Below are 22,563 nucleotides of genomic sequence, written 5' to 3'. Positions count from 1 at the left end.
TCTCCGCCCCGTCCGGTTTCACTTTCTCTGCGCGCACCGCCCCGTCCGCTGCGCTGTCCTGTCTGGTCCTCCTCCCCAGTCCCGCCCCCGGCACATCTGGCCTCCAGCTGTCCTACCCAGGGCAAGCTGGACCGAGAGAGTGGACAAACTACAGCCCTGAGACTCTCTCCCCTTAGGCCCCTGGGAATCCTGGGGCAGAGGGTACTCTGGGAGGGGGGAGAGGAGAAGCCACGAACCCACCCTCTGCGCCCGACAGCACGCAGGGGCGGAGCTGGGGAGCCGGTACACGGAAGAACCTGGGAAGCATCCCTGGCTCCCAGTCTCCGGGGCCACCCTGCAAAAGTCTCAGGGGTTATGGGAGAGGAGATCCAAAGACATTAGGAAGGCTGAGCCGAGGAAATGAGGAGAGAGAAAGTCCACATCTGGCTTGGTAGTCTGCTGAGGTGGAGAGAAGGGGCGTCGGCCAGTCCCCTCCCCAACTTGGGGAGGATGGCGACCTGAGGTAGGGGAGAGGAAGGGCGATTTGACCAGATATGCTTCCTGTCCATCGGCTGCTCAGTGAGAAATGCCTTGGCTGCCTGCCTGTCATCTCTCTCGAAGGACATCAGGGTAGGTCCTGTGCCTTTGGCCAGGTTTCCTCAGCGCCCCAGGGATATACCTCTGGAAGACTTGGGAGGTAGGAAGAGGGGACCTCACAAGAATCTCAGAGTTGGAAGGGACCACTTCGGAGATCGAGTATCCCAACCCATATCTGACCGCTGATTACCGTTACCACCTCTCGCCACACTCTCCCCGCCCCCAACCTCCCTAACACACTTCGATGCTACAGTCAACAAGCATTTATTGGGCTCCTTCTATATACAGGCTGTCTAGGGATAAGAATGTAAACGATGGAACAGTCCTTACTTTCAACGGACTTACGTTCTAATGAGGGAGACAGGTACCTATGTAACTTCATGTAGCATTAATATAAAGTGAATAAATGAAGATACACAAAATAATTTAATAGAACGTAGTTAGGAAAGGAGAGCACTCACATGGGGGGAATCAGGAAAGGCTTCATGTGATGCTTGAGCTGGGTCTTGAAGGACTAAGGAGACTATGAAAAAGGGACAAGCAGAGAATAAACTTTAAAAAAATTTTTTTTATTAATTTATTTTGGTTTATCAACAATCACTTCCGTAAGCTTTTGAGTTTTAAATTTTCTCCCCCTTCCTCTCTGTCTTCCCAAGAAGGGTGTGCAATCTGATATAGGCTCTACATATACATTCCTATTAGACATATTTTCACATTAGTCGTGTTGTAAGCAAGAATTAGAACCAATAGAAGGAACCAGAAGAAAGAGGAAACAAAACAAAACAGAAGAAAAAATAGCAAATAGTATGCTTCGATCTGCATTCAAACTCCATAGTTCTTTCTTTGGATGTGGATGGCATTTTCCATCATGAGACTTTTGGAGATGTCTTAGATCCTTGTATTGCTGAGAAGGGTTAAGTCTATCAAAGTCAGTCATCACACCACGTGGTTGTTACTGTGTACAACGTTCTCCCGGTTCTGCTCACTTCACTCAGCATCAGTTCATGTAAGACTTTCCAGGTATTTCTGAAGTCAGCCTGCTCATAATTTCTTATAGCACAATAGTATTCCATTACATTCATATACCACAACTTGCTCAGCCATTCCCCAATTGATGGGCATTCCCTCAATTTCCAGTTCTTTACCACCACAAAAAGAGCTGTTATAAATATTTTTGTACATGTGGGTCCTTTTCCTAATTTTATGATCTCTTTGGGATATAGCCCTAGAAGTGCTATTGCTGGGTCAAAGGGTATGCACATTTTTATAGCCCTTTGGGCATAGTTCCAAATTACTCTCCAAAATGGTTGGATCATTTCACAACTCCACCAATAGTGCATTAGTGTCCCAATTTTCCCACATCTTCTCCAACATTTTACATTTTCCTGTTTTGTCATGTTCACGTTGGCCAATCTGATAGGTGTAATGAGGTACCTCAGAGTTGTTTTGATTTGCATTTCTCTATTCAATAGTGATTTGGAGCAGTTTTTCATATGACTATAGATGGCTTTAATTTCTGCATCTGAGAACTGCCTGTTCATAGCCTTTGACCATTTATCACCTGGGGAATGACTTGTGAGAATAAACTTTTTTAAGGGCCTACTATGTGCTAGGCACTTTACAAATATTTCATTTGATTTGACCCTCCAGGCAACCCTGTGAAGGATGTACTATTATGATCCCCACTTTACAGTTGAGGAAACTGAGGCAGAGGTTAAGGGACTTGCCAGGGTCACACAGCTAGTATGTGTCTGAGATTAAATTTGAACTCAGGTCTTCCTGACTTCAGGCCCAGCATCCTCTCCACTGTCTGACCTAGCTCCTCTAGAAGTCAACGCCTGCACTCCATGCCTGTCAAAGGCACAGAGTTGAGAGATGGAGAGTCCTGTATGAGGAACAGAAAGAGAGGCCAATTTGGCTAGATCAAAAAGTGGGCTGAATATGGGAGGGAGAGTAAGGTCCACTGAGATGAGAAAGACAGGTTGGGGCCAGGTTATAAGGGGCTTTAAAAATGAAATAGAGGAGTTCTTTGATTCTAGAAGCAACAGAAAGCCACTAGATTTGATTGAGTATGGAAGTTACATGATCAGCTTTCTTCTTACGAAAACATCGCTTTGGTAGCTAGTCAAATCGACAAGGATTTGTTAAGCACCTACTATGTGTCAGACACTGTGCTAAGCCTTTACAATGTTATTGCATTTGAGCCTCCCAACAATTCTGTGAGGTACCATTAAGGTTCCAATTTTACAATAGAGGAAACTGAGGCAGACAAGTTAAGTGACATGTCTAGGGTCACACAGGCAGTGAGTATCTGACTTTGGATTTGAACACAAGTTTTCTTGACTCCAGACACTTAACTTCCTATACCACTTAGCTGCCTGGAGTAAGGTAAGACCTCCATTTAAGGGATCTATTTAAGGTCCTAGGGATGAACACTCCACTTCTTGCAATGGGTAGAAAGTATTTTTTGTACCATGCCTGTGTTGTTTGCAAATATAGAGAAAGATGGTACATTGCCCAATACCTTTTATGAAGCAAATATTGTATTAATTTTAAAGCCAAGTAAAGATAATACTAAAAAAGAAATATATAGGCCAATTTTGCAAATGAATATAGATGCAAAAATAATAAATATTAGGAAATCAAACACAGTGATACATTATTGTGACTATGCATCATGGCCAATAGGGTTTATAACAGGCACGAAAGGTTGTTTCAGCAGCAGAAAGATAGAAAGATCATAAGCATACAACATAAACCAAGGGCCTCCCCCAAAAGGAAATTGTCAATAGACGCAGAAAAGCTTTTGATGAGAACCAGCTTTCATTCTTTTTTTAATTTTTAATTTTTTCGATTACCAAGCACTTTTGAAAATTAGTCTTTCCCCCCAACACCTCCTTCCCACTGAGCAAATTTTAACACACACATACCCTCCCAAAGCCCTTAATACATAGCTGCATGGTCCAGCAAAACAAATCTCCACATTAGCCATGTATGTCTCTCTCTTCATGATCAAATCCAACAGCTCTTTTTTAGGAGATGAGTGGTGGGTTTCATTTTCATTCTTTTGGACTCTCAGATTATCATTGCATTTCCTGGAGTTCTAAATTCTTTCAAAGTTGTTTTTCACTATAGGATTATAATTGTATGAATGATTCTTCTATTCACTCTGTATGAGTTCGTCCAAGTTTTCTCAGCTTCCACTGAACCTGTCCATTTCATAATTTTTCAGGGTATAATAATATTCCATTCCTTCACATACTACAATTTGTTTAGCCATCCCCCAATAGGAGGCCATCCCCTTAGTTTTCAATTGTTGGCTACTATGAAAAGAGCTGTCATAAATGTGATTGTACATATAGATCCTTTTCCTCTTCTTAAAAATTTCTTTGGGATGTAAACCCAGAAGCAATATTGCTGGGTCAAATGGTATGAACAGTTTAGTAACTTGGGAAGCATAGTTCCAAATTGCTTTCCAGAATGGAAGTAGTTTATGTAGTATTCAAATTAATTGTTGTTTAAATTTTTTATAGAATTCATTTGTTCCTGGAGTTTTTTCTTTGAGAGTTAATTTATGGCTTTAGTTTCTTTTTCTGACATTGAGTTACTTAAATAGCCTTTCTTGTTATTATGGCTATTTTAAAATTTTCTAAATATTCATCTATTTCCTTTAAGTTGTCAGTTTTGTTATATAATTTGGCAAAATGGTTTCTAACCATTTCTCTTATTTCTTCTTTGATTTTTGTAAGTTCCTCTTTTTCATTTTTGATATGAACAACTTGGTTTTCCTCTCTTCTAAGAAATCAGGTTAGCAAGCTATTTATTTTGCCAGTTTAAAAAAAAATACAGGTCTTGTAACTATTCTAATTAATACAATGATCCAGGACAACTCCAAAAGACTCATGCTAAAAAAAAATGCTGTCCACCTCTGGAGAAAGAATGGATGAACTCTCAGTGCAGATTGAAGCATACTGTTTTTCACTTTCTTTATTCTTCTTGCTTTTTTTCCCCCTTTGCGACGTGGCTAGTATGGATGTATGTTTTGTATGACTTCACACGCATAATGAGCATCATATTGCTTGCCCTCTCAATGCGTGGGGGAGGTGAGAGGGAGAAAGAAAATTTGGAACTTAGAATTTTTAAAAAATAAATGTAATGAATGAAAAAAGACGGGTCTTGGTTTTATAGATAAATTCTAAGGTCTTTTTGCTTTCAATTTTAAAAATATCTTCTTTGATTTTCATAATTTCTACTTTGTTATTTAGTTGGGATTTCTTTGTTTTTTTCAAGTATTTAAATTTCATGCCCAATTCATTGATTTGTTCTTTCTATTTTTCATTTGTATTAGCATTTAGAGATTAGTGTTTCTTTCCCTATAGAACCGCTTTAGCTGCATCCCATAAGATTTGCTATTTTATCTCATTATTGTTATTTCCTTTAATGAGATTTTCTGTCATTTCCATAATTTACTCTTCAACTGATCAGTTCTTTAGAATTATGTTATTTATTGTCCATTTGCTTTTACATTCATTCTTTAAGGTTTCTTTATATAATTTTTATTGCATTGTGTCCAGTAACTTATATATTTAGTACTTCTGTTTTTCTACATTTTTTGAGAGAGGGCAAGGTCTATATGTCCCAATACATAGTCAGTTTTTGTAAAGGTGTCATATACTGAGTGTGTGCAAAGCTGAGTGTGTGCAAATTCCTTTCTGTTCTCATTCAGTAATCACCAGAGATCTATCACCTCTAATTTTTCTAAATTACCTTAGCTTCTTTCTTGTTTGTCTTTTGGTTAGATTTGTCTATGTCTAGAAAGGATAAACTAAGATCTGTCACTATATTATAGTTTTACTATCTATTTCTGCCTACAATTTGATTAACTTTTGCTTTAAGTATTTAGATGTTATGTTATCAGGTCCAAATATTCATACAAACCATTTGTGCCTACCTGTGGTAGAGCCTTCTGAGCTAGTATTGGTTTGATCAGCCACAGTTGGACACACTGTGCATTGACCCCCAACATTGTGATGTTATTTTGATCCTCTTGGATTACGAAGGACATAAATGATTAGGTGCGTGTAGATAGATAACAAATACAAAAAATATAAATAACAATATAAATAAATGTAACATATTTATGTTGTATATGACTATAGAATATATAAATAAACAAGATAAATACATATGTAAATTGATTTTGATTTGTTATCTATTGTACCTTTAAGCATAATGTAATTTTCCTGCTAATTTCTTTTTATCTTACCTCCATTTACTATAGTCTTATTTGAAATCTTGATTACTACTTCTGCTTTTTTAAGTTTGGCTGAAGCGTGACCCATTTTGCTTCAGCCTCTCATTTAAACTCTGTGAACCTTTGCGTTTCAAGTATATTTCTTGCAAACAATATATTGTTGAATTGTGTTTTTTAATCCATTCTGCTATCCTCTTCTATCTTATGGGTGAATTAATCCCATTCACACAGTTATCGTTGTTAATTGTGCACTTCCCTCCATCTTATCCTCTTGTACTTTTCCCTCCTTTGCTCCCATCTCACTATTTACAAATAAGATGGTAGAGGAAAAGGAGTTTGCCTGATACTTATGATCTTATAAATGAAACAGCCTGTTTACTTTCTATTGCTGCAGTTCTCCTTACCTCACACCTGATCCCAGGTTTGTACTTGGTTTCCTTTCCTTTTAATCCTCTCTTCACATTCCTCACTCTAACTCTAAGTTTGTTTTGCTTAGCTCTATTCCTTTATCTATCCTGTCCTCATTCTTAGACCCCTCCCTTCTCCACCCATTGAGTTATTATTACACATTAATATTACATATTGGTGTGTGGCATGGAGGGATTTAATTGTATTCAATTTTCCTTTATCAGATTCAGTTGAAAATGAGGTTCTTGAAATTCCTTCCTTTACTCCTTTCTCCATGACTACATACTGTTCATCTGATGCATCTATATTATGCATTTTCCTCCCCTTTTGCTTCCTTTCCTCTTCAGTATAGTCCCATGTCCCTCCAATTCTTGTTTTCTCCTATGGCCATTAAAACAGAACAAAACTACCCACGGGCCCCCTGTCAATTTAACTTTTCTTTATGGTCCTTAAAGAAAATAGAATTCTAAAAAGACATTTGTTTCTTATTTTTCATTTAATATGTAAACAATTCACACCCACATATTCTTTTTCAATTATGCAACTATGTGTACCTTTTAAGTTTTTCTTGGCACCTGTATTTCCATATGCAAGTACCTATACAGTTCTAGCCTTTTCATTAGTAATGCTTAGAAGTCCCAAATTCCATTAGAGGTTGCCTCCCCCCCCCAAAGAGTATATACTTAGTTGTGCCAGATAGTTAATCTTTGGTTGTAAACCTTTATGTTTTGCCTTTTGAAATGTCATATTCCAAGCTCTCCTCTTCTTCTTCTTCTTTTTTTTTCTTTTTTAAGTGAGGCAATTGGGGTTAAATGACTTGCCCAGGGTCACACAACTAGTAAGTGTCTAAGGCTGGATTTGAATTCAGGTCCTCCTGACTCCAGGGCCAATGTCTATCCACTGCATGACCTAGCTGTCCCACAATCATTATCTTTCAAATAATCTTAACATTTTTCTGATTTCCTCTTTAACCCAATCATAGTTTAATATTTGGATTTTCAGTTCTTCTGTAGTGAGACAGTGTTGTCCAGGAAGCCTGGAAGAGTATGAATCCTCCCAAAGTACAAGCCACAGACCTGCTTCTTTTCCCACCAGCTCCCAAGCTTTCCCAATCAGAGAGCACCTGGAGGATTTAACTATTTCAGCTTCGGATCTCCTGCCCCAGCTCTCTCCCCTCCCTCCTCCCCAGGTCTTGATGAATGAGCACTGCCTCCCAGGGGCTACCTTGTATCACTCTTGCTGCTCCAATGCCATCGTCTCATTTTTCCTACTGCTGCCATATTTGTACCATCTGTCCCTCCCCCTTCCCATCATCATACTCAACACCACTACTGCTGCTAGAAAACATGGCAGTCTACTCCCTTATAATCCTCCTCACCATCCCTGTGACATTCCAAATCAAAATAGTCCTCCACGGCCCTCTCCATAGTTCCTCCCTTTGTTGGAATGGAAGCTCTTTGGGGGCAGGGGCCTGTCTTGCTTTTGTACTTTTAGCCCCAGCACCTAGGACAGTGTTTGCCACATAGTTAGCACTTAATAAAGACCTTTCCAGTCATTCATTCCTTCATTCATTTTTCATTCACTTACATGCATTATAGACTGAACAGGGATCCTTGGGGTGTGTGTGTGTATGTAGGAAAGACTATGAGGGTGGATTGTAGATTAAAAGGAGCAGCTAGATAGCTGTGGATAGAGTACCAGCCCTAGAGTCAGGAGGACCTGAGTTCAAATGTGACCTCAGACACTTATCAGCTGTATTACCCTGGGCAAGTTTCTTAACCTCGTTGCCTTTAAGAAAAAAAAATTGTAGATTGAGAGGAAAGGTAGGTAGGCCAGTAGATCTGGTACGTCTTGCCATGAGGACTGGAAAAGCCAAATGCCCTTCTCTAAGCTAGTCAGTTTCTCTAGCCTGACCATGGTGTCTTTGGACATCAGAAACCTGATGCACAGGGTATGGTTGGGAGTCCTATCACTAGAGGGAAGCAGTGGTGCTCTGCCCACGAGTGTCCTTTGCAGTGTCCATGAAAAGGAGGTCAAGGGCAGCTAACCCTTAGGATATGTGTATATATCTATATCTGTGTGTGTGGATATATGTATGTGTATATATTTACATGTGTATATGTAAATATACATATGTGTATATGTGTGTGTGTGTGTACGTATGTGTGTTATATGTGTCTGTGCATACACACGTATATGTATATATTTGATTCTAGGGTTGAGCAGTGAGGTGGGCTAAGGGTGAGGGGGTGGAGGAAGAGTTATTCTGGATTGAATCTAGAGCAAAAAAAAAGACCACCTCCCCCCACACACACAGGAGGCACCCAATTCCCTTTTCAGTTAATAGCAGTACTTTACTACTAGTGCTGATGACATTCTTCCCAGATCTGTCTGTGGAGGGTTTGAGCGGCTGACTTGTGTGGCATTAACACTTTTACATGGCATAAACATTATAAATAAATAAATGCGTGGTTAAAGGATAATCTCTTATGGGGGTAAAGGTGAAACACACATGATGCTAACTGCAGGAGACAGTCAAGCTCTCATGCATCTCTGTTTGGAAACAGTGTTTTTGACATTTTTCTCAAAGAAGGTGAAAAAAAAATTTCAGTGAGTGTACATTGGAGTTAAAAAAAAATCCCCCTTTTCATTTTCTGGAATGGAAGTGAATGGCCCAGCAATGCTCTGTGGTCTTAGTGTGAGGATGAGTGTTGACCACTATCCAGAAGGGTCTTTGGAGTAGCCAGTTCTAGGCAGAAGGTGGCAGGGTAAACATCCAAAGAGCGACTTGTTAAATGAGAATGGTTTGATAAAATCAGTCCACAAGCACGAATCTGGCACTTACCCTGCGGTACTCTGTTAAGTGCTTCAAATGCAAAGAGAAAGAGAAAATAGTCCCTTTGCTCAAGGAGCTTACATTCTAAGGAGGAGCAAGAGAGAATACAACATATATTTAGATAAGTACATACAAATGAGTAGAGATGTGCTGCTGTTTAGCAACCAGCTTTCTAAAAACTATTTGCACAACACATTTTAAAGTGGACTCTGTATTAACATTTTCTGCATTCATTTTCTTAACTCTAGACAATCAACCAAACAACAAATGAAGCCCTGATTGAGAGGGATTACTGATTTCCAAGGTGTGAATGCTCGCACTGCAAATTTAACAATCCGCTCTGGAGAGTCCACCTGTGCTCGTATGCGGCTAATGCTTGTAAGACACATACAACATACTGTAGAGGCAGAAGGTAATGGGGCAAGACATGAGCAGCTGAGGAGATCGAGAAAAGAAAGCTGCAGAAGGAGGTACCTGAACTAAGTCTGGAAAAAAGCCAGAGATCGTATGAGGTGGAGAGGAGGAGAAAGGGCATTCGAGGCATGTGGACCAGCCAGGGCAAAGACACGGAGACTGGAGAGTAACTGAGAAACTGTAATATGCTTGTAATCATACAGTCAATCTGTACAGCACCGTCAAATCCTCCCTAAGGACTGTGTTGACTGGGCATTGGCAGAGCAGATATCTGCTCTCAGGGGCCCTTTTTAGTTAGCTAGTGATAGAAAGCATTTGGGTTTTAAACCCTGCCTCTGCCTTTACTATCTGTGTGGCCTTGGACAAGTCTTTTCACTTCTCTACACCTTAGTTTCCTCTTCCGTAAAATAAAGAGGTAGAACTAGATGATAATGGCTAACATTGATGTAGCCTTCAAGGTTTGCAGGGCTCTTTACAAATATTATCTCCTTAGAAACTTACAACAACCCTCAGAGGTAGGTGCTATTATTATCCCCATTTTACAAAAAGAGGAAACTGAGGCAGACAGAATGTAACTTGCCCAAGGTCACAGAGCTAGTAAGCAAGTGTCGGAAGTTGGATTTGAACTCAGTTCTTCCTGATTCCCATCCCAGCACTCCATTCACTGAATTGTTTAGCTGCCTCTGAGGTCCCTTCAGCCCTCTATCTGTGATTCTATGTACATGCATAAGTATTTACTCTGATGCTCAGATGGATCTAAGATGATATCTGTTGCTCCAGCTCTTCATGGGAGTTTCTTCCTTGTACTAGATTGGTTGCAGTCTACTCACACCCTCCGAACCCACCATGGGCCTCTCTGATGCCTTTTTGTGCCACCTATTTTCAGTTTTTTGGAGGCTGTCCCATTCGATCCATGAGATTTCCAGTGATGTTCAATACATGTGACCTTGCAACACTCAGCGCTTGGGAATCTCTCCCCAAATTTTCCCTTAGCCTTCTTCCTACATCTTGGGGAAACAGTGGATACGCTGTGATGTTTGGTTCTACAGAGCCCTCATTGATTTGGGGGAGCTCCTGACCATCTGCTGAGCTTTTGGGATATGAACCTTTGTCTGCATCCAGGTAAACAGTTTCCTCCTGTGGCTTTGACCCTTCCCGCTCCTCTGTTGTCCTTCAGGGCTTCATGGGCCATCTTCTGATTCACCAAATTAAGCAATGCTCTCTCCCCCTTTACATTGTTTGCCAGCCCACATCTTTCAATAACACAGGGAGCTGGCCCTGAATGAAGGAAAAAGTGATAATTAGGCACTTACCATTTGTCAAGCATATTGCTAAGTGCTGGAGATACAAAGAAAAAATGTTAACGCCCTCAAGAAGCTTCATTCTTGCACATATACACATAACTGAACATAGAAATACGTCTTACCCAATGGGGAAATAGGAGGGAAAGACATTAAGGGAAAGGAAGAGGGTGGAGATTAAGAGTGAGGTAGACTAAAGGAAGCATTAGGTAAAAAGGAAAGCAAACTCTTAGAGAGGGGGAGGAGGAAAAAGAGATAGAAAAGTACAAAAGAGTAGGATAGTTGGAAATATACAGTTAGCAGTCATAACTAAATGTGAATGGGGATGAACTCACCCATAAAACAGAAGAGGGTAGCAGAATGAATTAGAACAGAATCCAATTTGTTTACAAGAAATATTCTTTTTTCTTTTTTGGATAGGCGATGGGGTTAAGTGATTTGCCCAGGGTCACCCAGCTAGTAAGTGTTATGTGTCTGAGGCTGGATTTGAACTCAGGTCCTCCTGAATCCAGGGCTGGTGTTCTATCCACTGCACCACCTTGCTGCCCTACAAGAAATATTCTTGAAACAGAAACACACACAGATAATTAAAATAAGAGGCTAGAGAAGAATCTATTATGCTTCAGCTGAAGTAAAAAAGGTAGGGGTAGCAATCATGATCTCAGACTAATCAAAAGCAAAAATAGACCTAATCAAAAGAGATACATAAAAAAGCCTATATTTTGCTAAAAGACACCACAGGCAATGAATTAGTATCAGTAGTAAACATATATGCAGCAAATGACACAGCATATAAATTCTTAAAGGAAAAATCAAATTAATTGCAGGGAGAAATATATAAAACTATAATAGTGGTGGCTTCAATTTACTTTTCTCAGACCTTCTCAGATAAATTAAACCAAAAAATACACAAGAAAGGATCTGAATAGAATTTTTAAAAAGTTAGATACACTAAACTTCTGGAGAATATTGAATGGGAATAGAAAGGAGTATACCTATTTCTCAGCTTTGCGTAAATTAACATAAATTCACATTATGCAAATTCACCTTTATGTAAAGAATCCAGAAAGAAATACACATTCCATAAAAAACACCTATGTTAACTTTGCTGTATAGTACTGTGCTCTCTCTCTTTCTTTCTCCATTCATGCCCCTCAGTTCAACATTCCAAAGCCTCCCACCACCCCCACCAAAAAAAAAGTCCAAATTCTCCAAGTGAAAGCAGAAGAATGAACACAAGGAGAGACCACCACCACCACTGCTGCCACTAGATCAGGAGCTTGGCTTGAGACCTCTGGTGCTGAGAAAGGAGACCTTTGCCCTGCTCCATCTACCCGCTTTTGTGCCTAGCCCCTGTGTGTCTATCTTCCATCTATCTGTACTCAACTACCACTTGTCTGCCCCAACCCCCACATGTCACCTGTCCTCTCCTGTCTGTGTCTATATCTGGCCCCTATATATCTGCCCTATGTATGTTCTTCCCCTTGGTTCCAGCCAGGCCTTCAAGTGGCTAGCCCTGGCCCCCAAGTGTTCCTCCTTCCTTCTCAGTCCTCAGCTGCCACATCTCCTTGAACCATATGCTGGCCCCCTTCCTGCCCCTCTACTTCCCTCTCTTCCCTATGATCGTGGTCAAATTCACATTATATAAAAATCACTTTATATAGAGGTCTGCAGAACAGTCCACTTTTGCAAAGTGAAAACTATCTGTATTAGGGCATAACAATCTCACAAACAGATACAGAAAAGCATAAATGTTAAATATATCTTTTACTAAACATAATGTAGTAAAAATGACATTCAATAAAGGGCTTCTGAAGCCAAGATTAAAAAGTAATTGGAAACTAAAAAGCTGAATTCTAAAGAAAGGACACATTAATAAATCACAAAAATAATGGATCCAGCGAGACAATGTACCACAATTTTAGGGATACAGCCAAAGCAACATGTAAGGGGGAAATTTCTATTTCTAAATGTGTTCATCAATAAAGAGAGAAGATCAATGGATTGGTTGTGCAACTAAAAAACAAATGGTCAAGAAAACCAACAAATTTTAAAATCCCAATTAAGCACCAAAATAAAAATCCTGAAAATCAAAGGAACCTTTAAACTAATAAATAAAACTATTAGTTTTTAAAAATCCAATAATATAGATAATCCATTAATTAATTTAATTCAGGAAAGAAAGAAGACAATAAAATTACCAATATGAAAAAATGAATAAGGTGAATTCACAACCAGTAAAAAAGAAATAAAAGGAACTTCAGTTCTGATAGAGGAAAATACCGCATGATAGAAGTAGCCAGGGAGAAGTTTGGGTAAAAGTGTGGCTCAAAGATGAGCAGAGAACATTCATGTAGGGAATCTGAGGTGGGCTAGAAATGGTGAATGATCACCAGCCCAGGTGCCCAGAGAGATAGGTGAAGTCCAGAATACAAGAGCACAGCTATGAAAATGACTGGGAACAATCCTTCCTCCCTTTTTCCTCTTCTAAATAGACACTAATGGCAGAAACACTGGTTCCTCAGAACCCTCAGCCTTTGATTCTTCCTTCTATTGTCTGACAGGCAGAGCTCTGATTTCATCAAACAGGCTCCCTCCAGTCACTCCTAGTCCACATTTATTAAGTCTTTGCTCTTTTGGTTCATGTCAGGTCTCCTTCCTCTCCCTCTCCTTCCCTCTCCCCACCCCCTGTCACCAAGATATATGATTTTGCACATTTTGAAAATGTATTTTAGAGCCAAAGACCAAGTCCATAGAGAGCTGACCCTGAGTCATGAAGACCTGGGTTCAAGTCCTTCCTCCTCCACATCCTAGTTGTGTGACCCTGGGTAGCTCAATTACCCCCTTAATGTCTGAGGCAATTCTGTAAGTCCCTGAGTTGCCTTTGGGGTAAGAGTTTCCACAAAGGAAGTTCCGTGCACTGATGAAATCACAGGTCCCATTTATTATTTGTTTAAAGCAAATATAAAACACCGTGGTTATATACTGAAGGGAAATGGAATCTGGAAGTCATCAGCTCAGTGCCTGCCTTTGGGAAGACAGAAGTCTGGGGAAGAACATGTGTGAAAGAATCTAGAACAGGCAGATAGGGAGGGAATGAGGAAATGGGAGGGGAGATGTTCAGTTTGATGGAAAGTGTGCTTTTTCTTTCAGTCAGCCAATGAGCATTTATTAAGTGCTGACTGTTGTATTTGGAATTTAACAAAAAGGTAAACCGAGGCAGAGCTCCAAGCAAGATAACATTGGCAGAGGCATGCTACTGGTCTGTGGATTGCTTCCATTTCTGCCAAAGACTCCAAGGAGATGGTCAGCTCCCATTGATAGGTTTGGGGGAGTAAGTACAGAACAAAGAACAGAAAGAGGTAGATGACCTCATGGGAGTAAGGACGACATGATTGGTTACAGAGCTGAGGTGGAGGGAATGACATGATTGGTTGGAAGTCTGGTAATGGAGGCTAGCAATAAACCCCATTCTTCTCTCATGAGACTAAGAAGTGTTCATTGTTTGAGTCCAGATGCAAGATAGCAGCTCAGACTTTTAGATAGCAAACCAGACATCCTTGAAGGATAACTTGGTGGATTAAAATATCAGGCCCAACTCCTTTCCTTTCATACATATTCCCCAAGGTTTGTAAAATTTCTTGAAGCTAGAATAGATCAGTGATTAGCAGGAGAGCTGGGTTTCTGAAATTAACCCATTTCAGGTCCTCTGTACTAAGTTCAGAGATAAAGAACCTTGACTTAAGCTTACCAAGTCACTTCTCTCTGAGTCTCAGCTTACTTATCTATAAAATGAGCCCAGGGCAGTGAGGTGGTACAGTGGATAGATCACAGGACAGGAATCAGAAAGATCTGACTTCAAATCTGGCCTCAGACACTTACTAGTTGTATGACCCTGGACAAGTCACTTAACCCTGTTTGCCTCAGTTTCCTCATCTATAAATGGAGAAGGAAAGGACAAACCATTTTACCATCTTTGCCAAGAAAAACCCTAACGGGGTCACGAAGAGTCAGAAATGACTGAGACAACTGAACAACAACAAAATAGGCCCAATGATGTCTATTTCACAACAGTGAGAATCAAATGATTTCAGGTATGTAACCTTAAAGTACCCTATTTACATCCCTTCCAAGAGCATCAGCAGCTTATTGCATTTTTAAAAAATAGGCTTGCTATTTCCCACCATCTCAGGTTTAGCATGACCAGTTTTCCTCCCTGTCCCTTCCCAGGTAGCTAGCTAGCTTTGGATTGAAGAAGCGTTTGCTTTAAGTTTTACTTCTGATTCATCTGACTGTGTCACCCTTGGGCAATTCATTTAATCTCTTGATGCTCCTGGCAACCTCAGAAGTGATAGAGTAGTTCTAATATGATACAGCTTGGAGGAAGAAGCTCTCATACTGGGAGTTCCCCACACTCACACTAATGAAGCTGCCAAAATAGGAAACCATGTCATCTTCCATGTTTGTAGAGAACAATATTTCTGATTCATTTTTGGAGATGTTGATTAAGATGTCTATGAGATATCCAGGTTGAAATATCCAATAGGCAGTTGGAGAGGCAAGAGTGCAGATCAGGAAAGAGATTAGTGTTGGACAAATTTATCTGCAAATCATTTACATAGAAGAGATGGTTAAATCCATGAAAGCTAATGAGATGACCAAGTGAAGCTGTAAAGGAGAAGACAGATCCCAGTGAGCTACCCTTGGGTAGTAGGCCATGACCTGAATGAAGATCCAGCAAAGAAGACAGAGGAGTGATCAGACAGTAGGAGGAGAACCAAGAGAAAATTCTAGAGAAAAGGAGAAGAGGGTGATCAGCAGTGTCAAAGACTGTAGAAAGGTCAAGAAGGATGGATGAAGATTGACAAAATGACATTAAATTAGACTTTTAATAAATAATGTTTAATAAATGTTTGTTAATTGATTGATAACAGATGCTTATTGATTTAATCACAGTTAAATCAAATGCCCTGATCATTTTCAATAATACTGGAATGTTGACTCTAAAAAAGATGCCAAATGATTGATTTATGTCACCAGGGCTCTTTCTCTGACTGCCACTAGGTGGCAGCATTCCCTAAGCGTCTTGCACTATCTCTCTACTTTGAACCAAAGTATATTTTAGCAGAGACAAGTGCTGTCTGAGTGTTAATATTGTTAAATGTTATCACAATTTCATTTTTGACATTGTCTCCAGGAGTCTTAGTGGACTGCAAGCTCAACACGCGTCCATTTCCTGCCATATGAGGATTGGCTGATAGAACTAGAAATGTTTAGTTTGGAGAGGAGAAGACTTGGGGAGGTGGTAGGGAACATTATAGCTGGCTTTAAGTATCTGAAGGATTGTCAAATGGAAGAGGGTTTGGACTTGTGTGGCTCCAGGAGGCAGAACCAAGAGCAATATGTAGAAGCAGCCAAGCGGCAGATTTAGGTTTGACCTCAGGAAGAACTTTCTACTAATATAGGCTGTCTTGGGAGTTCTCCTTACTGGAGGCTGAATTACTGAATATCAGCTGGGCTGAAGGAGGAATACTTATTCAGATCAGAGTTGGACTTGGTCTCCGAGGTCTATTCCAAATCTGAGATTCTGTGATCCTCAGAATCAGAAAAAAAGTCTGATCAAACCAATTGGTAAAAGATATAAAATACTACTTTTTTCACAAATGAACAGTTTGACTTCTAAAAGGAGTACGAAAAGAATGTTGGTTTAATCTTTTTTAAAATTGCTAAAATATGTGTATGAAGAATTTGAAGATGAGATTTGTTTGGGAACATTAATTTGACGGTTGTAGGGCATGGATTAGAGATCAGTAGATTAGAAGGAAGGAGACCAATTAGGCAATTTCAATAGTCCAGGGGAGAGATGATGAAGACAGGTGATGGGAGAGAAGGCGAGTATATGAGAGATTTTGTAAAGGTGAAAGCAAGAAGACTTGGCAACAGAATGGATATGTTCAGAGAGTTTGAGTCAGGTGTGGAGAATGACACCCAAGTTGTATGCCTGGTTGATTGGGAGGCTTCCCCCATACCCTGAATGCCTAACGATTCTAACCGGATCTCTTAGCATCACTACTTTTTTCTCAAACCTCAGTATGCTCTTCCTCTCACACAGAGCCTTTTCTGTTTCTCCATGTGCTAGTGTTTTTTTACAAAAAAAAAATTTCCTTGTATTTATTTTGTATGTGTAGGATACTTTCCCTTTAAGATACTGGTCCTTTCCTCTGGAGCAGTTTAGTGCTGAAAGAGACAGAAAAAGTGTTTTGCATAAAGGAAAAGATTTAAATAAACTGGTAAATGCTGTAAGGTATTGCCTCTGTCATAGATGGATATTTTGATAACTGAAAAAAGCAGGAAGAAACCTTTAGTTTAATAATAATGCTAACATATGTATGAAGAAACCATTTTCAAATAAGATTTAAATAAATTGAGACAGAAAATAAACAGTTGTATAAATATTAAAACTCAAATCACCTTGTAAAGGATGTGGATTGATGTCTCCTTTTATATGGACAGTTTGATGACTTAAAGAGGCATACAGAAAAACTTTTATTTTTTAAAAATTGAGAAAATGTAACTATTATGGGCAGCAAGGTAGTGCAATGGATAGAATGTCAGCCTGGAGTCAGAAAGACTCCTCTTCCTGAGTTCAAATCTGACATCAGATACTTACTAGCTGTGTGACCCTGGGCAAGTCACTACACCTTGTTTGCCTCAGTTTCTTCATCAGTAAAATGAGCTGGAGAAGGAAATGACAAACCACTCCAGTATCTTTGCCAAGACAACTCCAAATGGGGTCACAAAGAGCTAGAGATGACTGAAAATGACTGAACAACAACAGAACTATATGAAACAGTTTCAAGGACACAGTGAGATGGTAGGCTATGTTGAGAGCTTAGAGCTATAGAGCAATATGGTCCTTCTAAACTAAACTAAAAAGGAAAGAAAAAATAATATGACTAAAATATGACTATTTGGAGATGAGGTGGGATTAAATAAGGCCTGTTGATTTCATTGGGAAAACTTGGTGGGTCATTATGTTATATAAGTGAAAGGTGGGTCATTGAATGCTAGGAGGCTCTGATTAAGGCAATTGAAAGATAATAGGGGGCAGAGAAAGAGACTGAGTCTGATTTGATGAAGACATTGAAGAACTTGGCAGAAGCCTGAGTAGGAATTGATCCAGTTTTGTAGGGAAAAAAAACTGTTTTGATGAAATTGTGTGAAGAAATTAGTAGCAGAGGAGCAGCCAGGTGGCACAGTGGATAGAGCACCAGCCCTGAATTCAGGAGGACCTGAGTTCAAATCTGGCCTCAGACACTTGACACTTACTAGCTGTGTGACCCTGAGCAAGTCACTTAACCCCACTGCCTAGCCAAAAAAAAAAAGATAGAAATTAGTAGCAGAAGCAGTCAGGTAACAGCAAGGGGATTTGGTGCTGTTTAGTCATTTTTCAGTAGTGTCCGACTCTTCATGACCCCATTCGGGGTTTTCTTGGTAGAAATATTGGAGTGGTTTGCCATTTCCTTCTCCAGCTCATCTTACAGATAAGGAAACTGAGGCTATCAGGGTGAAGTGACTTGCCCAGGGTCACATATTTAATGAGCATCAAGTGTCTGAGGCTGGATTTGAACTCAGGTCCTCCTGACTCCAGAGCTGGTGCTCTATTCACTGTGCCATCTAGCCGTCCCTTCAATAAACATTTATTAAGCACCTACATGTGCCAGACACTGTGTTAAGTGCTGGGAATTGTCGTGTTTGTCCTTCGTTCGTGAAGAGGACCGTGACGTCAGAGAGATGATGACGTGATTTGCAATTGACTTTGATTTGAGTGAGGGAGAGCTGTGTAAGGTCACCAGCCTCACTGTCTGGTCCCGCTGGGAATACAAATAAGAAAAAGAAAAACAGTTCCTGCCCTCAAGGGAGTTACAGTCTAAAGGGGGAAAACAGCACACGTAAGAAAGCTGGGAAGGGATGAGGGAAGAGACACCACGGCGTACCATGGAGCTGAAATCCAGCAGAGCTGCAAATGGAAAGCAGAGCAAGCTGAGGCCAGTTTCTGCCCTTTGTAAAGGAAGGCTTTGGGAAGAGTTTGGCACCTCACTCTCCAGCCCTCCAATCAGAAGGAAGAGGAGGCTAGTGGGAAGGGGGTGGATTTATAACCTGCTAAATCAGATCTACATTGACGTGAATGGGCAGGTTGGATGCCATGACAAACTTCCAGAGAATCGGAGCTGTCCCCAGATAGAAGGGACCACCTCAGATTGACCACTGGTCAGATAGGGTGTAGACAGAATTCTTGTTTAGATATGGCCCCTAAGGTCCCTTCCAATTCTGAAATTCTAACTCATTTTCCCCCCAAAGTTTTATTTTGAATTGCAGATGCCTTTTGAGATCAAGAGGCAGGGTGGTATAATGGATAGCTGGCTGGCCCCAGAGCCAAGGAATCTTGAATTCAAGACCTGCCTCTGGCAAATACTGGCTAGGTGACCTTGGGCAAGACGCCTAACATCTCTTATCTCAAATATGGATAAGATACAGCTAAAATTCCTATCTATATTGGCAGAGTGAGTTTCTTCATCTGGGATTTCCCTATCCCAATGAAATCATGGATCCAGTCCCTGTCTAAATCAGTCAGTGAGTCAGTCAACAAACATTTATTGTGCCTACTATGTGCCAGGTAGTGGGCTAAATGCTGATAACCATGTGTGTGCAAAGCAAAGTTTGTATAATATAGATTAATGAGTAAAACAATAAAGCAGCTCTCCCACTAAGCAGGACAAACCCAGAAGCCCCACAGAATTTTTACTGCCCCGCATAGTTAATCATCTAGGATTTACTAGGTCATAAACCTACCACAGGGAGCTAAGACATCGCAGGAGCTAGAAACGCTTGGGACACACACACACATCCTTCTCGTGGTTGGGGGCAGTGGGGGAAAGACAAAGGAAATTAAAGTTTAGCTTATTAGACTTTGTTCAGGCCCACTGCTCGATGTGTCTCAGCCTTGGGGTATTCTAATTGTATGGCTGATTTACGGAAACCTCCTGCCAATATCCTGAGCCAAGGCTGCTTATGCTAATGCCCAGGGCTTTATTGGAAGCAAACCAGGAACACAGAAAATCCTAGCAAAATCTTGTAGGCTCTACATGTTATTGAAGCTAAAAATGGCAGCCATATACCCTACAATGTCCAATTTATCCCTCTTTGGGTCTTTCTGAAGAATACATCATTTCACTGTGGCTGGTAAATAGGGAGCTGGTGCCCAATGTAAGGAAGGAGATAGATAATAAGAGAGTATCTCCCTTTGGTAAGCTGGTAGCTCAGTTCTGTGAGTGGTGATGCTTGGCCCTTCCTGGTGGGTGGAGTGATTTGTTTGGTTAATTACAATAATAAATGTGGGCAACAGTGAAAAAAAGGTTTGACTGGCGTGGCCTCAACTCTGAGGGATTTGCCAAGACTAATAAATCCAGAGACTGGGCTTTGCCCTCTTCCCCAACCTTTTGCTTGATTGGCACAGCTAGAGGTACAATCCCCTATGTCCCTCCTCTTCCCTCCTCGCTCCTTCTTAGGTGCTGTAGAAGATAACCAGGCTGCCAAGTGGCACAGTAGATAGAGCAGTGGGCTTAGAATCAGGAAGACTCTTCTTCCTGAATTCAAATCTGACTTCAAACATTTACTAGCTATGTGCCCCTAGGCAAGTCACTTAACTCTGCCTCAGTTTCCTCATCTGTAAAATGAGCTAGAGAAGGAAATGACAAATCACTCCAGTATTTCTGCCTAGAAAAGCCCTAGAAACCCTAGAAAATTCACAAAGAGTCAGACAAGACTGAACAACAACAAAACCTCATGTCATTGGTCCTGACTACACCACTCAGCTCCACTCTGGGTGAATGGATAGCAAGCCAGTCTCCTATTAGAGCTAGCCAGCGCTTTGTCTTCTTTGTCTCCCTGAAAGGTTCTGAGGCTTCGATGGGTGTGTGGGGTTTCACGTCTAGAAGCCTTCTTCCCCCACTGGGGGCTGCCCTTGGTTGAAGGCAATGGGAGCAGAACACTGAGGCTGCTTGCTGTTGGCATCCATTCTCCTCTTCCCTTTGTAAGTAAAAATCAAATTTTGTTATCTGCCATCTCTGTGTAATTCTGCTGCTTTTTATCCAAACTCTCCTGTTCTACAAAATGAGATTCTATTTATGCTGGAGAAAGCTGATTGTTAAATTGTCAATGTGAGCATTTAAACCCAGGAAATCAACAATGCTACAAACTGAGGTTTACTTTATTTTTTTTTCTTGATCTACAGATTTAAGAAGTTGGTGGAGAGAATGTTAATAATGCCGATTAATCTTAAAAGTGTGTTTACATGCATTCTTGGAGAGCTGGTTGTTAAACATCCACCACCAAACTACTGCACCTGAGGAAATGGAATGGAATATTATTGTGCCATAAGAAATCATGAAAGGGATGGAGCCAAAGCTGCCTCAGAAGACCTGTAAGAACTGATACGGATACTTCTTTTAACTTTCTTTATTTTTCTTGGGTTTTTATTTTGGTCTATGTTTTCTTTTATAACATGACTAATATGGAAATGTTTCCCATGGCTACACATGTATAACCCATATCAAACTGCTTGCCCTCTCATTGAGGGGGTGGGAAGGGAGGGAGAGAATTTGGAACTCAAATTTAAAACCAAATGTTGAAAATTGTTTTTATGTGTAATTGGGGAAAATAAAATACTGAACTTTTTTTAAAAAAGCCAAGAATGAACAAAGGAACAGTTACTTAAATGGTTTTCACCAGAGTGGAGAAAATAAAAGCTCTTCTTTAAAAAAAAAAAAGATCTGATACAGAGTGAGATAAGCAAGACCAGGAGAAAATGTGTACAAGAACAGCAACATTGTAAAAAAACAAACAAAAAAACAACTTTCAAAGACTTAACTCTAACCAATGAACTGGCCAGTCATGACTCTAGAGAACTGATGAAGAAGCGCTCCGTCCACCTTTTGGCAGAAAACTGGGAACCTCGGGTGTGGAATGAGACTTGCATTTTCAAACAAAGCCTTTGTATGGATTTGCTTTGCTTGATGGTGCTTATGTGCTACAAGAGAAGAAGGGCTTTGGGTGAGGAGGGGGTAGAACTGAGGAGGAAGGGAGGGGAGATAGGGAGAGTGATGCCAAAAAAGAAAAGCAGATTAAGGAAGATTTTTTTAAGCACAGAAGAGAATGGAAGTTCAGAGGGAGACAAAGATAAGCAGAGCAGTTTTGAAACTAATGTGTTAAAATTGTACTTTTTGAAAAGCCAATCTGTATGAGATAGAGACTCACAATTTCACATGCAATCCTTTTTTTCGAGCATGCCTGGAAATCTTCATGTATGCACATGTTTATCGAGTTCAGAATAACAAAAATTACAATTCTAAAAGAGAGAGAGAAAGAGAAGAGAGAGAGAGAGAGAGAGAGAGAGAGAGAGAGAGAGAGAGAGAGAGAGAGAGAGAACGAGAACATCTAGCTGCCTTCCATAAGGTAATGTCAGGAGGCCCAGACACTGAAAGAGCTGATGAGGGTGATTGCTGAGCCCCTCACTGTCAATAATCTTGAAAAACTGGAAAGCAGAATAGGTGTTGCAATACTGGAAAAGGCAAGTGTTTTTCCAATATATACTCATCAGGTTTCTTTTTTTAACCAATGGCCATTGAATAACACCATTATTTACAAAAATAAAAAGCAACAAAAAAGCAAAAAATAATAATAGACATTAACAATAGACAAAATGACAAAACACA

The 22,563-nt window shown here is 40.3% G+C and overlaps 1 long non-coding RNA gene across 1 annotated transcript; it reads left to right on the top strand.

The window, feature by feature from the left end:
• The first annotated feature begins 133 nt into the window (after positions 1-133).
• LOC110197029 (uncharacterized) lies at positions 134-21,618 on the top strand. Its single transcript, XR_013485785.1, has 3 exons — positions 134-609; positions 9,323-20,882; positions 21,084-21,618. It is a non-coding gene; the product is annotated as an uncharacterized LOC110197029 (long non-coding RNA).
• Positions 21,619-22,563: the final 945 nt, after the last annotated feature.

This window comes from Phascolarctos cinereus, unplaced genomic scaffold, assembly GCF_003287225.1.
Source record: "Phascolarctos cinereus isolate Bilbo 61053 unplaced genomic scaffold, phaCin_HiC Scaffold_4;HRSCAF=312, whole genome shotgun sequence".
In the NCBI taxonomy this organism is placed as follows: Eukaryota; Metazoa; Chordata; class Mammalia; order Diprotodontia; family Phascolarctidae; genus Phascolarctos; species Phascolarctos cinereus.
Note: the sequence above shows the minus strand (reverse complement) of the source record. Positions and strands in the feature narration are given on the sequence as shown.